Source organism: Perissodus microlepis, chromosome 7 (genome assembly GCF_051167445.1).
Source record: "Perissodus microlepis isolate ML-2025 ecotype Zambia chromosome 7, ASM5116744v1, whole genome shotgun sequence".
NCBI lineage: Eukaryota > Metazoa > Chordata > Actinopteri > Cichliformes > Cichlidae > Perissodus > Perissodus microlepis.
The window spans coordinates 15253109-15268962 of record NC_140467.1 but is presented as its reverse complement, the minus strand read 5'-3'; the positions used below and the strand labels follow the sequence as shown (position 1 = coordinate 15268962).

At 41.2% G+C, this 15854-nt stretch overlaps 1 protein-coding gene across 1 annotated transcript in view; it reads left to right on the top strand.

Moving 5' to 3' along the window:
• The first annotated feature begins 6608 nt into the window (after window positions 1-6608).
• The window catches only part of LOC146382820 (tumor protein p53-inducible protein 11-like), a 40214-nt gene continuing 30968 nt past the window's right edge, over window positions 6609-15854 (top strand). The window contains exon 1 of the mRNA XM_084933752.1: window positions 6609-6741. The gene's annotated coding sequence lies outside the window, so the exon portion shown is untranslated. The remainder of the gene's footprint in view (window positions 6742-15854) is intronic.

The window sequence follows — 15854 nt, the reverse complement described above, 5'->3', positions numbered from 1 at the left end:
GAGAGCTGTCATATATTCCACCAGGCAGCAAAGGGACCTGCAGAGTGTCAGCCTGGATCTTATTTCACCTCCTGTTGGAGAGGAAAGAAAGATACAGTTTCCCGAGTCTTCTCTATCCTCATCAATAAAACGCCCGCCCCGTCAGCAGGGTACAGAACAAATCAATGTGTGCCTTTACATGAGAACATCTTTGATGAGTAGAGGTTGTCTGAACCCTGCTCAGCTGTATTTCAAGGCCCAATTTGGGCCTGTTGGAGACTTAAAGGTTCTACTGACTATTGTGTTCCTGAAATGCAGATTTTTTTGAAAGCGTTTACTTTCTGAGCTTAAGTAAGATGGAATGCAACTTTACACGTTTGTTTGTGGACAGAGGCAAAATGCCACTTTCCTACTGATTCAAACAGGACGGAACTGAACTGTGAAGTGTTTGCTGAGGTGTGAACTCTGACAAAGAAAACCTTGTTCAGACACTCACGGCACCAGATCGAAGCTTGCAGGTCTGTTCCTATTCATCCCTCCAACTTTAAAAGTTCATCGTGGGCGCCAGGCTGGACTTTTATAAAAAAAATGTTTTAAATCTGCTACATTCTGCTGCTCGCTCTTATCTTCTTGCCTCACTGGTGTCTCACCGACACATATTTTATACTTTTATTTGGTCTTAATCAAATGCTCACTGATTGCTGATGGAGGGCTACATTATTTCCTTCTTTCCTGCATACATTTATCATCCAAGCACTTTCACTTGTTGACAATTCAACCTATTAGCTGCTAACAGCTGTTTGATATTGAAATGACACATTAATGTTGTGTGTGCTCATGCAGGCGAGTTACTCTATGGCTACATTAGTGGCTCCGCGGTGCTTTGAACTAAATAATAACATGAACCATTAACCATCTCCCAGTGATATTGGTGAAATAATACATGGATTATGCGGTGACCATGCACCAATCGGCGATAACATTAAAACCATTCATTTTGTCATATTACCCAAGTCCTCATGCCCTCAAAGCACTTATGACCCCTGTTGGAATAGCCTGACATTGGTAGCTGATCTTCTGAGCTGGATGTGACCTCTGTAGACAGGTCAGGTAGTTCTGAGGCAAAGTCAACAACTTGGTCCCCTTCTCTTATTTTGGCTGATTTCTTTAGGGGGGTCATCAGGCAGATCCTCTGCCTTCATCTCACCTGATCCGTAGCATCTTCCTTCACTACATCCATGAACCACTGAAGTTTTCAAACTGTTTTTGTGTAGTTTTCCCTTCCATGGGTGGTTACATCCACATGAGTGCCAGGATCCAAGGTTTCCCAACAGAACATTGCACTGAGAGGAGATAACCCAGGTTATCGAATGACCTGTCAGTTTTAATGTTTTGCTGAAAGATGCACATTTTCAACGGATATATTTAAATACCTGATCTTACTTGACACTAAACATTGTTAGTTTTTGTTATGCTTTTTTAGAAAAAATTAAATATTCCTAAAATATGTTGCTCAACTTTGGCTATGTGTAAACTTTAGGACAAGCACGTAGGTGGCTAAGAGCTGTGGAGACATTTTTCTAAACAGCGGAGTTATCGTGGTGGGCTGACATGAAACGTGAAGCAGTCATCAAAGTGAGCAGGAAGGGGGTGGCTTGCCTGTCTAAAATTTCCAGTCACTCTATCCGTGCAGTATTTTCCAAAGTATTTTGGTCTAGTCTCAACAAAGTGGTATCTCGTTAAACACTGTGTTGTAGCCTACCAGCAAAACAAAAGTGGCCTAATAAAATATTTAAACGGCTCTCCGTTTCCGTGCATGCCGCATTGGTGTTCATTTATCCTCTGTGCTTTTGGAAGGAGTGGCGAAATCTGCCGACATCGCCTGTGAAATGATCCACCAAGCAGTTTTCTACCTTAATGATGAAATATTAAGTAAACAACGCATGTAGCTGTGTGCAGGAAGTCATATACTCATCCTAGAAGGTGATGAGCGTGTTGATCCATTAGAAAACACTGCACAGCCCTGGCTTTATTCCCCCTAAACTGAACAAATATTGATATTTTAAGACTTAAAAATATCTTTTATACCTGCATTCATTGCTTTAAAAGGTTCAAACACTGTTGGTTTTTGTAAGCTTTGAGTCCAGCCATTCAGCTGGCACAGTCAACACCTCTTTTCATTTCAAACTGGAATTAATTAGAATTAATCTGTTTTTAATTAAGTTATTAGCATTTCTTACCGGTGAGATGTGTAGGCACCTAAAATGAAAGAACCCATTTTTCTTGTTTGTTGTTTTTTTTTTTCAATTTTTTCCTAACACTCTTGGGTAATTGCTCAGCTCGTTTCATACATCATAGAAAATGTGTTTCATCATCACATTAAATCTAAATTAGACCTTTTTTTCCCTAATATTTTATCCTTCTTGGAACAAATAGGCACACGAGTCTCAAAATAGCTCTTGGCTGGAGTAAAGAGGAAATTTAATTACACTTGAAAGAGGGAACCCTATTGTTTCCATAAGAAGTGAAGCTTAAATATTTAGTTGGATCCCCCCCCCCCAGCAGCAGCACAATACAGCACACCGAGCGTTCATTTTTGTATCAAAACATTATTTCCATGTGCTTGAAGTCTTTTTAAATGAACTCTGTTGTGTAATCTCATTGGCTGCAGATCTCTGGCTTTTTGGAATACCTCATCTGTGTACTCCAATGATAACTGCTCCAGCATTTCTCTTTTTCTTCTCTGTCACCTTGTTGTGTGGACACTATTCAGTGGAGCAGTAATTCAGCTTATGACCTGATTATTATTGAATTTATAGGTTCTTCCAATTCACGCCAGGATCAGATAGAGAAAATAATGATTAATCTGAAAGGAAAGAATGAGCCAAGGAAATGATTAACTCGCTGTGTGCTGGTCCAACCTGGTGGGAGAGGGGTCAACAAGCTTGTAAGCAGAGAGAATGGGTGGGGAAGAGGCACTGTAGCGCAAAACTGCATTTAACTAATACTTGACCTTTGCCTCTTTTCACTTTTGAGCAGCTATTGGACTGAAGTCGAGCCTCATGAGACAGTCTCTCTGATAAACATCCAAACCAGCAGAAACCTCTCCAACCCTCATATTTGTTATACAAGAAAGAGGAGACCGGGACAGTTGTATTAATAATTAGAAATATCGGGTATTGCTTCTAAAAACAAGGAGGTTTTATCTACCAGAATCAATAACTTCCAGTACATTTGCTCGAAAAGTTCACATATCATATCACCTCTTCCTTTTTTCATTGTCTTCTTCATCATATCTTTCAGCTTTCATTATTGGCTGTGGACAGTATTGGCTCTTTTTCAGGAAGTCACTGTTCTCATTGATTTTGCACAGTTTTCCTGTTGCGATGCTTGCCTCAAAATAAAGCAAATAGCCCATCACAGCATTGCTCCTTAACAGCATATCCTGCTCGCTATAGAAAAAGGGAAGGATTAAGGGGAAAGGAAGATTTATTTTTTATTTTTTTGGAATCTCTTCATACATTTTTAAGGGAACAGGATTACCATATGCGAGGAGTCATTGTGCTTTTTAAAACACCCTGGAATCGTAGGACATGAAGTGAGATGAAGCACAGCAGGAGAATTTAGGACTAATGCCCGAGAGGCTGTCAGACTTGATTAGATGAGGACGTAGGGTGCCTGGAAGAGAGCTGATAACAAGACCCCAATGTTACCTGGGGCTGTTGAGGTGTTTAGTATATGATGCTTATGGCCTAAGTCTAGTCTTTAAGGATTTGTTATCTGGACCATGTGTGCCCCATCATTGTTAATGAATCTTGTTAGCCTTGTATCCTCTTGTTTAGTAAAGAAATCGAGCTGTCTCGGCTACAAACCCTGATTTTCCAGGATTACAGAATATATGTTTTGTTTTAATCTTTTTATCTTCAGTGAAAACAGAAAACTGTTTCTCTTCCCGTTGCTATCCCAATTGCTTTGTTGACGTGAACCCTACATTTTAAAATCAGTGAGAGAAAACAAGATAGGTTTTAAAGCCCCGTGCCTTTATCCACATTCATCAAACACCTTGTTCCAGTCAATCCCATATGGAAAAGAGTTGGCAGGAGGCAGAAACATTGAGTTTTGTGATACTGGAACCTGATTGGTTCGCTACACATTGGGGGTGTAAGAAGAGTGTTGTTTGTTTGACAGGTTTGAGTGTGGGTGAAGACAAAGCACACATGCCTCCCCCATACCAGCCCCTTTTCTTAGAGCCCATATTCTCTTGTTCATTGCTCAAATTGCACACAGAACATTCTTGCATTCCCGTGTCTGCAGGCTAAAAATGGCACGCACTGAAAAATGGACAGGATAAAAGAGAAAAATCTCCATTTCAACCCGTTGTGGCTTTCCATCAGTGTCCTCTCCCTCATTATGTGCCCATATCTTCAGTCCTCTCACACCAATCTGCTCACTCCAACACCTACCATCTTCTTCCATTTACCTGTAACAACCAGTCCTGTCACTGCTCAGTGTCAAATGTGACTGTAACCAATATCCGGCTGAACCGTGGAACTGCGTGCGTGTGTGTGCAATAATCAGGCGAGCAAAAATGCCACAGAAATAAATCTGATCTGCAGAGATGTTTTCCATGACTGCGATTACTAGTTAACGCAAACACCCTGCTGTGTCCATCCATCCATCCATCCATTCGCGTCCGCTTATCCTTTTCAGGGTCGCGGGGGGCGCTGGAGCCCATCCCAGCTGTCATAGGGCGAGAGGCGGGGTACACCCTGGACAGGTCGCCAGTCTGTCGCAGGGCCCCCTGCTGTGTTTAAGCGAAAATTTTTTGCTATTAATGGAAGACGATATCTGTCTCACGTCGGCTTCGAGTCTGTTTTCAGTGTTTAACTGGAGTTTACGCGAGCAGTCACAAATCAGAAATGTGATGCTTGGCATTTTTCATGGAAAGATATGCCACAGACTTTAAAACAAAGGGGGGGGGAATATGCATCTAAAGTGACACATCCAGTTAATTTTGTCTTTCCGTGGTGCTGCAATAAAATGTACAGAAACCTGTGTTTCTGGTGCTGTTTGTCAGAGAAATCTGTGTGGGCTACGTTGCAACGTGAAGCCGGTCTGATTAATGTGTGCTACTTCACTTCTGGCAGCTACATCAGGCAAATCCTCAGAGATACTTCCTCCAACACTAATTCAGCACCTCTGTTCAAAGCTCGCAGTGTGTTTTATTAGCACCTGGATGAGTATTGTTGAAGCTGTTACAAAGGCAGAAGATAAAAACAAATAAACCTGTCTTTTTCCTTGTAAGCTGTGAAAATAGCATAAGGAAATAGGAGGTTGCAAAATTGTACATATGTATACATATATAGCTTGTAAAGTATGAGTAAAGTACGAGCAGAGAAATGTTATTACCAAAATGAAAGTGTTCATAGTTCTGCAGAAGCATGCCATCAGTGAGTGCGCAGGGAATTTTTTGGGATTGGGGTGTTTACTTTATTTCCCAACCTAGGGGAAAAGCTGTGAATCACAACATAAATATGGGGGAAACTTTGAGGCAAAGGAAGCAACTCACTTTCTCTCTGATTTCTTTCTTATCATAGGCTCTATACAGTATAGCCTATTTATGTTTCTTAGTGTTGATTTTTTTTTTTCACTTAAATAACATTCGGAGTTTACACAAAGTCTTCAACAACTGGAAAAAACCCATTTATCTAGCATATTCTTTGGGCAGGCTAATCTATGTGAGCCTTTCTTTGAGAGGAAGGTTCTCTGATCAAATAGTTGTGCAAACTGTTTATTCAGACGAGAGTAATAGTGTGTACTTTATTCTGGAGCATACATTCATTTTTACTCTATTTTCTCTACTTGGGTATCTATTTTGGCGATGAGGCAGTTTAGCATAATTCCAGTAAACAGCATGAAAGTGAAGGGCTGCATAGTTAGTTTATAGCATTTGCTATTGCTCTGTGATTCTGAAAAACAGTAATATTAAAATGGCAACAGCAATTTTTTTCCTCCATCCCCAAGATTTTTATGGAGGTTCAAAATATATGAGCCTTATAATGAAGTTGAAGCAGTCTATTAAGCATGTGTTTGTGTACTCGCCATGGTAGTTCAATGACCTTGAACTTTAGAAGTTTCTTTGATGGGAGGTGGAAATGTCTTCAAAAAACTGAAGTCCAGCAGCTTTCTTTTCAAGCTCCTTCGTCTTATAAGCACATTTAGCCTTACAGAATTACTTATAGGTGGCACTTATAATCTTTAATCACATATGACTACTCTGCAGTGGGTTTATATGATTTTTTTGTACTTTAACTACGTCAATGCCACATTTCTCTTTTTTTCCCAAAGTCACAGGGAGCCACTGGTCATCTACTAGACTTAACCTTTCTAAGTTAAAGACTAACTTGGGAAAAAAACACAAACAAATGAAGTAAAAATACTTTCAAGTTTTTTTTTTTATGTTTTTACTTACCGCGAATAACAGATCAGCACACTCATTAAACCATTCTTTATTTTGCTTTTAAAATTTTGGCCTGTAGATCACTCTGGCGGGCTTTTGCTACTCTGTGTATTACGGTAGAAGAATGTGCGTGTGCGCCCTGGTGTGAGCGCCGGTTATTACGGTAGCGCGGTTGATGATTGTTTGCTGCTCCGGGGTCTGTGAAAGCGCCGAGCGCTGCGATGAACCTCCACAAAGCCCGCTGTAACCGCAGCTAACGTCTCCCTCTGAGGCAAACTTTGGATACCGCTCCGCTCCCAGCTGTAAGTTACACACACGTCCTCGTGTTTTTGGCACATTTTCCGTTTTTCCTCTTCCTTTTTAACGAACTACAGTTTTACTTTAAGATGCTTCACGCTTTGTTTTCGTCTCGGAGAGTTAATTGTTAACTGCCAGATAAAATAGAAGTCATTACGCGCTGCATGACTCGGAAAGCCTTTTTTTCCTTCCTGAGTTTTTTTTTTTTTAAATTTTGCTCGCACCCGTTAGTTTTTTTTCCTGTTGTATGAGTAGTTTATTTCAATTTTCTTAAAAGCTTTAATAGTATGCTACCACAGCCGGGGGACAATGAAGTTGAAAGTGGTGAACAGTTCTGTCAAACCCCACCTCAGTAAGTTTAACGCTATTCCTAGCGTAGCGTTGTAGCTATAGGGATAAAAGGCTGTGTTAGTATTTAATTTTTAGCTATACATTAGCTTCCTAACTATCTGTGTGAACGTCTGAGCTGCTGCACCCCACCCAGTACATGTTTGGGAGCAGCTAATAATTGTTTGGTTATCCGGCTTAAAAGCATTTTACTGTCGTTATTCAACACGACACAGTCTATACTGAAATTTGTTGGCTTGGTTTTAAATAGCAGTCTTCCAAGTTTATGGATTTCGTTATACATTTATTATTATTTTTAAACGAGTTAAGGCATTGGCTTAATGACAGAGGTGGAAACTCATTTTAACTAGAGTGGTTGGGCATTGAAAGCCACAACAAACTAATATCTTCTTATACTGGCAGATTAGAATGACATCTTAATGTGTTTTATTGAGAAATGCCTCAGAAGCAGCTGTGTTTATTATAAAGAGAAGAGAGGACACATGCATGCATACCTCAGTGTGCTGCAGTGTTTGTAATATAAAAATGAAAGGAATTTCTGCAAGTGTACACTGTCCACATTTATGCTTTCTCTTGAAATTGTAATTAAGATGAATTAACATGAAGCATGGCTACTGATTTGACGTGTGTTTAAAGAGCTGCCCCTCATTGTAGGAAATTAAAAATCCCTCAGTGTGTGGGAGCCTGCTTAACGCCTGGAGGTCACGTTAGTGATTGGTGTGTCAAGACTTGTCCCAAGCGGAGTTCAGCAATCCCTCAGTAGACGATGAATAAACAGTCATGCTGTGAGTGTTTAGTTGTCTGAGGGGAAAGTCTCGCTTCTTTTTCTCCTGAGAGTTGCTGATTGAAATCTAAACTAAAAGTGCGTTTTCCACTTTCTGCCTGCTGAATTTGCTGAACATGTTGAGCTGGAAGGGTAGATGGTGAAGAGTTGTGTGTGTGTGGTTTCTTTTGTTTGTTTTTTTTCCCCTTCCCCTCCCTCAGTGATACCGCTACTCGGTTCATGCATGCTCATTGACACGCCCTTGCAAGGCAACAAGCGATTGAATACCTAACTCATGATGCTGGTATGAGTCAGACAAAAAGCAGCATGATGAAAGCGCCTCAGAAGCTTTTGCAAAAAATCTAATATTTCAAAATGTCACACGAGGAGACAAATGAGGGCTTTTCCTCTCTGCTTGAAGCCTTTAAAATTGCATCGCTGGATTGCTGTTCTTATGAATGGAGCTCCCCCCCCCATCCCTTTTTGCATGCATTTGAGTCGCACTGTTTTCCCCCTAATCATCTTGCACTTGGACATCTCATCCAGGCTCTCTGTGTGGGCAGTGGTTTCTTATTGGTCAAGGAAATGGTAAACTGCGCTTCGATCTTTATTCTTAGTGGTCATGGCGACAAAGTTCCCAGCTTTGTGAAATATAAAAAAACAAACAAAAAAACCCCCAACAAAAACCTGACGTTGAGTGGGCAGCACTGGATGCCTTGTGATACTGTGGCTGTATTGATGTAGACATGTTTTCCAGCTGAGGTACTTGCTCAGAATTAGCCAATCTTTTAAGCTAAGTGAGGATAATCTAACCATCAGGTATTTTTACTGTTAACATAGTAGCACTCTGAATGAAGTAGTGGCTCTAGTAAAGAGGTCAGATGTGGCTCGATGTTGACCTTTTGGGCAATTTGCCTTTCCCGTGAACGCTTCTGCCTGCAGGATACCGTCACCTTAGCTAACCCTCAAAGACTGTTTTGGCTTTTGTTGCAAGCCCTTCTCACTAATGGCTCTCATACAGAACAATATCACGGTTCACTGTGTCACACAGAAGTAGCACACACTGTCATGCAACTGTGCTTAATATCTGTCTGACCAATGAAATCCTGAGAGGGGTGCCGGCAGTGCAGAACTGCAGGTTTTGATTGTGTCCCCGTGCACTCCACCAGGCTGGATAGGGAGTTGGGCTGGTCTCAGTGGAGTTGGGCTGCGAGGCCAACATCATCCTGTGAGAGTTAAGCAGAAGCATATGTAGATGTGTTTATGTGTCTGTGTAGTCTTATATCAGAGCGCACTGAGACAAGCAGCAGCACAGAGTACAGCTCTGGGCAGTCCCACAGGCACATAAACATTCTTGTTTTGCTGCCTGATGGGTAAGGAAAGCACATGGTAACATTTTTTTGTATTAACCTCTCTGTGATTTTAAAAACATTTCAGTTCACAACACTGTGCACCAGCATGGACCCAAACTAGCTATTCCATTTTTTAACACAGAGAACATTTGTTTCTGTTGCATTATCCTTTAAAAATGAAAATGTAGCACACGTTGTTGCTGTAGGGGAAAAATCAGAGTTTTGCCTCAAGCCTTGTTTTTAAGTGTTATGTAAATGGTTAGAGTAAGAATTTTGTTCAAACCACATCCCTGAATGAGGGCATCTTCTACTGTGCTCCTTTCATAATCGTCTCTTTAGATGTAGGCTATCCTCAAAATAGCAACAAATATGATTTACTTGAGCGAAACTGTGGTAAGCTATATTTAGTTTAATCTATTTCTACTGACTTCTGGTCTGTCTCCAGGGCTTACTGTGCACCAGCAATATTGTCATGCCAGTGAAGATGGCTTTCTTCCTGGTGTCTTTGCTTTTAATTTCCTTCTGTCTGCTGTGACTCTGGGTTAGCTATAGGCTTTAATAAGGACCTTTCAGCAGATGAGTCCCTGTTTATTCCTAGTGGACAAGATTAGAGAAGCTAAGACTCCATGTTGCTTTTCAGATTTTGTCATTTTATGGAGGTTGTAGACTTATTGATCTAGGAAACGCAGAAAAGTGGTTCTGTGGTTGAATGTTGGCAAAAGACTGGACAGTTTTAGTGAATATTTGGCAAGGCCTTTCATTTTGAGAATTCCAGACAGACTCTACAAAATCTCATCCTGGGTCCATTTCCTTGATGAGCACTGTAATTCCTTCTGCAATATTACTGTAATCTTTTGTCAGACTCACTTGCATCCTTATGCTCAAGGTGTGACCACAGCTAATAGTATTTATAATCAGGAAGTAGAGTAAAGCCTCTTAGACACAGGCTACGTTTTTTTTTTTTTTTTTTTTTTGTTTGTTTGTTTGTTTGTTTTGTTTTTTCTGAAACGGCGATGCCATTCATTATCAGTTTAATTGTCGACAACTCCTGTCTCATTTTTGCTGCTAACCTGCTCTCCTCTGCCCTTTGATTATCTTGTTATGCCTACGGAGTGGCTTACTGGACAGTTTGGTTCAAACACCTCCAGTTATCCTTCAGGTGTTTTAAGGGAGGATCTCATCTATCTATTATCTTGGACTGCAGCTGGTGATGGTAGTCCTTGTTCTGCTTGGAGCTCCACAGGGAGCTAGAAGGCCACTCTAATCAGAACTGGCAGCAGGTGGAGAGCTGGTTCGTGTGCTGCTATGCCAAGCTTAGCAAGGCTGCTGAGCAGAACAAAGACTGCCATCGGCAACTGCAGTCAAAGACGGTGGAGATTGAATTCATCAGCAAGATTAGAGGCTTACAGAAGAGACCCTTGATTATATTGCTCTGTTTTTGTTTTTTGTTTTTTTAAAGCTTTAAACTGTATGAAGCCTGTTTGATTACAGCAAAAATCATAAACACAACTATTTTGGTCAGTCATCTTGATTATTCATAAACTTAAAAGTTTTGCACTTACTGAAGATTAAAACTTTACTATTTATGGGGGATTTCCTTATACTTTAAATATAATTCGTATGTGAAAAAACCCCCAGAAAAAAACATATGTGGGCTCCAGGGGACACAGGGTTGTCTGACTGGGACTTCTAACTCTAAAGCCCCTTCGCCCCAACCAGTGGAGCCTGTCGGTCCACAGCCTCCACTGTGGGATCCCTAGGGTACAAATGTGGTTATAAAGGGCCCCCTGCAGCAGCAGACTGGCTTGCAGAGCAGCGCAGGGGTGAGCGACAGAGTACAGAAAGCAGACCATGTGAGAGACCCTGAGCGATCTGGGTACAACGGTTAATAATGGAAACCTTGTGAGTTTTACTTCCTTTAGAAATAGCTTGTTGACTTAGATTTCTCTTTTAGTCATCTTGGTTGAAGCTGTGATAAACAGTGAGCAAGTGTACATGTGCAAGCATGCACAGCTGTAACAGAACAGTATGCACACATGGGTGTGCATATGCTCATAGAATAAATAACCAATAGAATCTAAATCTGTGTTAAGCACTACAGCTGGTTTGTTTCACTCCTGTACAATAGCACAGGAGTGAAAGAAGTCAGCAGTGAAATGAAATAGAAATGGGTATGTCTGGTAAAAGACCTGCTGCCTTCCAAAATAAGAAATAATTCATGCTGTGCTGGTTAGCTGCTCACAGAGCTATGCTGTGGAGTTGGGTTAATTGAGTCTGTACGTATTCGTGCTCACAGTGGAACATTGTGATTGTTTTGGCTGCTCGTATGTGCTCCTGCATTGAGACATTCCCCCCCATGGTTTCACCTTTCCCCTTTGCCATTTGAACAAAGTCTCCATTCATTTATCCTCAGGAGCACACAGACATTACGTCTGACGTTTTCAACACCCTCGTATGTCTGGTTAGCTGACTTCCTGGCACCCTTTTACTGGGAGGATTCAAACCTACAGTGTGATGAAAGAAAAGAAAGGATCTCCTCTGCTAAATGTGGAGAATTAAGGCAGCAGCTTCACCTCCCTGTAGGATCACAGTGTCACATCCATGCCACCCCTGTGGAGGTTCAGTAATCCCTATGGTATAGTTTGGTTTCTTTATTCACTCACAGATTCCTCATCAGAAGTTCACCACTGAACATTTGGATTCTGCTAAACTCACAACTGTTACTCTTTTACTTCATTATGCATTACTTTCACGTTCCAGGTTCATCTAAAGGTCTTTTCACTGAAACAGGTCTTCTACCAAAGTCACTAGATTTCTATTCCAATAGCAAACTTGGATGATTAATTTTAGTATTGTTGAGCAACATTTAAGATAAAGTTTTCATTAATCAATTGATTCTTTTCTTGTTTACTTGATTTTTCTGGACAGTAGCCAAAGAGTAAAACATGTCTTTACACCTTTTATCGAAGTTGTTATGTTTATATTGTTTCATATGACTACTCAGCAGGACAAATAATTAAGCAGTTGTTAATTAAAAGGGACAAAGTAAGCCTAAAAGGCTGGAATTATTGCTTATAAAAATGTTTATCATCCAGTTTTCCTAAGCTGCCTATTACTTTTAGGCAAACACATCTGGTAGCGACTGTGTTTGTCAGCAGAAAAGATGTCTCTGGTCCAAGTTGGCCAACCTTTGTTCAGCAGTGAGTGACTTTTCCTGCTGTGATGGTTTAGATAAGGATGGGAGTCTCATTTCCTATGACGCGATTCACAAACTTTGAGTTTGCAAGTTGGTGTAATCACACAGACTCTTTCAAACGCAAATTGTGTGTTTATATAACTGTCCAGGCTACAACCAGTGCTCTCTTGACCAGTCTAAATACATTTATTAGTTACTTGATTATTAATTCTGCCTTAAACTTTAAATGTGTAATGAGCTAGCATATCATATTTAGATTATTGTTATTTTTATTAATTAGATCAGAGCAGAAGCATAAAGACAAGTATCAAGTGAGCACTGACCACTTTGTTTTTCGACTGTTTAATGCACATGCAGCTCATATCGCAGTGGTCACAGCAGGTCACTATTTAAATTGGTTAAAGACGAAGGCTCATTTTCTTCTTCTTTAGCCATTTGTGCCTGTGGGATTAGGCGCCATCAACAAGAGGTCTTTGTGCCTTTGCCTCTAGCTGGCTCCAAGGAAGATCTTTTTTTTTTTTTGGTGTCTGCTAAATAATAATAAAAATAATAATAATGTAAATGTGTTAGTCCCTGTAGTGGACTAACATACCCCGTGTGCTACTCTGCATTTAACCCATTCACCCAGTGAAGCAGTGGGCAGCCACCAATGCAGCACCTGGGGAGCAGTGTGTAGGGTCGGTACTCGGGGTACTGCAGGGTAGCCGTACAGTGGAGTCAAATCCCCGACCTTCTGATCATGGGGCAACCACTCTACCTACTGAGCTATCCCTGCCAAAGGTGTCTTTACCACGTGCTTCTTGGATGGCTGGCCCTGCTCATGGCTTGGGGGTGTTCTACTTCAGGGCATGCATGGCTAGTTTTAGTACCATGTTCCCAATTCATCCTTACCACCTTGTTCCAGTTTCTTTTTCTACTGACACTTGTTGTGTCTTGCTCCTCAGATCGACATTGCTGATTTGGTCTGGCTAGTGGCTCTATTGAGAATTCTTCTCAGATGACTGCTGATAAAATGTCAGGCTGAGGGTAGTCTTTGTCATCCTGCATATAAAAGCTCAGGCTTGTCACTAGGGCTGGGCTATATCATACCGTTCACGGTAATACCGGTGTAATTTTGGGCAATGATAGGAAAATGAAATATCGCGATAGAATATGGGTAAAACGCGCATGCGCAGTGCCTATGTTTACAAACGCACATGGCGGCGACGCAGAATGAGAAGAGCGAAAGCAGATCGTTAAATGAAACGGATGAACCAGAATTGGTTTGTAAAAATGCTGCAACTTCAGTGGTGTGAAACTGGTTTAGCTTTCGTCCGTCAGATACACAACAAAGCACTATTTTTGGTAGAGCATGCTAGCGGGCCGTCGTTATTACTGTGTTGTTTGGAAAATACGGCACACTTAAAATCAATCCTTTGATTTTTCTGAAAATCGACAGTGCCCCTTATAATCCCGTGTGCCTTATGTATGAATTCTGGTTGTGTTTACTGACCTCGAAACGATTTTATGTGGTACACGGCGCTCGAAAATCTCTCAAATGTTTTAGTACGACTTTGCTAAGCTACGAAGCCGCACCGCTTGATGGCTTGTCGGAGCATTACGGCTGTCGTAGGCAGGAGCCTTGCGGAGTGATATGTACTGTGCTTCAATATAATATTACCGTATTGTGTGTGTATAACCTCTTTTTAAGTTTTGCGGATATTATACATGGTTATGCTGAGGATATGTCGGCCAGTTTCCACTGGAAATGCCTTTTGGTTAAACTGTCAGCAAGGAATTTGCATTTGCACTGTTACATTTTTATATAACTTTAATGCACATAAAAAACAGCTGCTTGTTTAAGTGAAAATACATTGATGGGGTTTTTTGCACTAATAAAGTTGTGGAGTTGTAAAGTATTTTGTCTAGTGTCAATTATATCGTCAGTTATATCGTTATCGCAAATTTTCAAATGTGTATCGTGATAAATATTTTTGGTCATATCGCCCTGCTCTACTTGTCACCCTGCTTCTTGATGTCATTCCCCTATTTTGTCTAAAATAGGCAAATAACTCCATTCTGTTAGGGTCTGAGTGTGACAGTTCAGACAATGACTGTGCTGTGATTTTGGCTGTATTTACTTGTAAATTGCTTGTGATTGCTCAGAGAGAAAGTTAGAAGACCTCTCATTTCTTTTTCCTCTGAATCCTCACCCAAACACAGTAGAGAAAGAAGGAGAGCAAGGCACCGTTGCAAAGCAGTAGGACACCAGAGATTTACATTTAGACCATTTCAGAGTTGGTTTGTGATGGTCAATCTAAGGTGTTGTATTTCTATACAAGAAAACTCCTTCCTCATCCTGAACCTACACAACCCAGAGAAGAAAACACACCTGAAGTCAGTCAGGAGAAATGGGTTAAGAACTTTTCAGACAGGATTCTCACTGAACCTGAAAAGAGAGTATTAGCCAAAGGACTCAATTTTGCCATTTCTCCACAACAGTTGCCCATAGTGGACCTCATCACAGCCACAGAATCTGCCATACAGATTAATAAATTATCACAGACAGAAGCAGAGCAAATCAGGATGAAAGTCTCAGCCACGCTCTCCAGTGCCAAAGTCCCTCCATCCAACCTCACAATACAGGAAAAGAAGGCCGTCGCTTCCCTGAGCAAAGACCACAACATCACTGTTTTACCAGCTGATAAGGGAAGATGCACCGTGGTCCTAAACACTACAGATTACCATACAAAGATCACTACTCTCCTCAGTGACAACAATACCTACGAAGCCTTAAAGCGAGACCCCACAAGCAGCTACAAAAAGAAAGTTATAGTTTGCCTTCAAGACTTTGAAAAGGACAAAATTATTGACCGCCTTACATATCACCGCCTTTACCCAGGGGATGCCATACCCTGCATCTACGGACTTCCTAAAATCCACAAGGAAGCTGTCCCACTCAGACCCATAGTCAGTAGCATAAACTCAGCCACTTACAACATTGCTAAACACCTTGCTACCATCCTTGCTCCTCTTGTGGGGAACACCCCACACCACATCAAGAACTCCACCAACTTCACAGACAAGGTCCAGAAACTTACCCTGGATCCAGATGAAACCATGGTGTCCTTTGATGTAGTCTCTCTCTTCACTTGCATACCCACCACGGAGGCCGTGGAGACTGTCAGAAAACGACTACAAGAAGACAGCTCCTTGGAGGACAGGACCAACTTCACACCCGATCAGATTTGCACACTGTTAGACCTCTGCCTCACCACTACATATTTCAAATACAACGAAGGCTTTTACAGACAAAAACATGGCTGTGCCATGGGCTCCCCCGTGTCACCTATTGTAGCCAACCTTTACATGGAGGAAGTGGAAAGGAAGGCTCTTGGCTCTTTCAAAGGAAGAGTACCCAGCCACTGGTACAGATATGTGGACGACACCTGGGTCAAAATCAAGACACAAGAAGTGGAA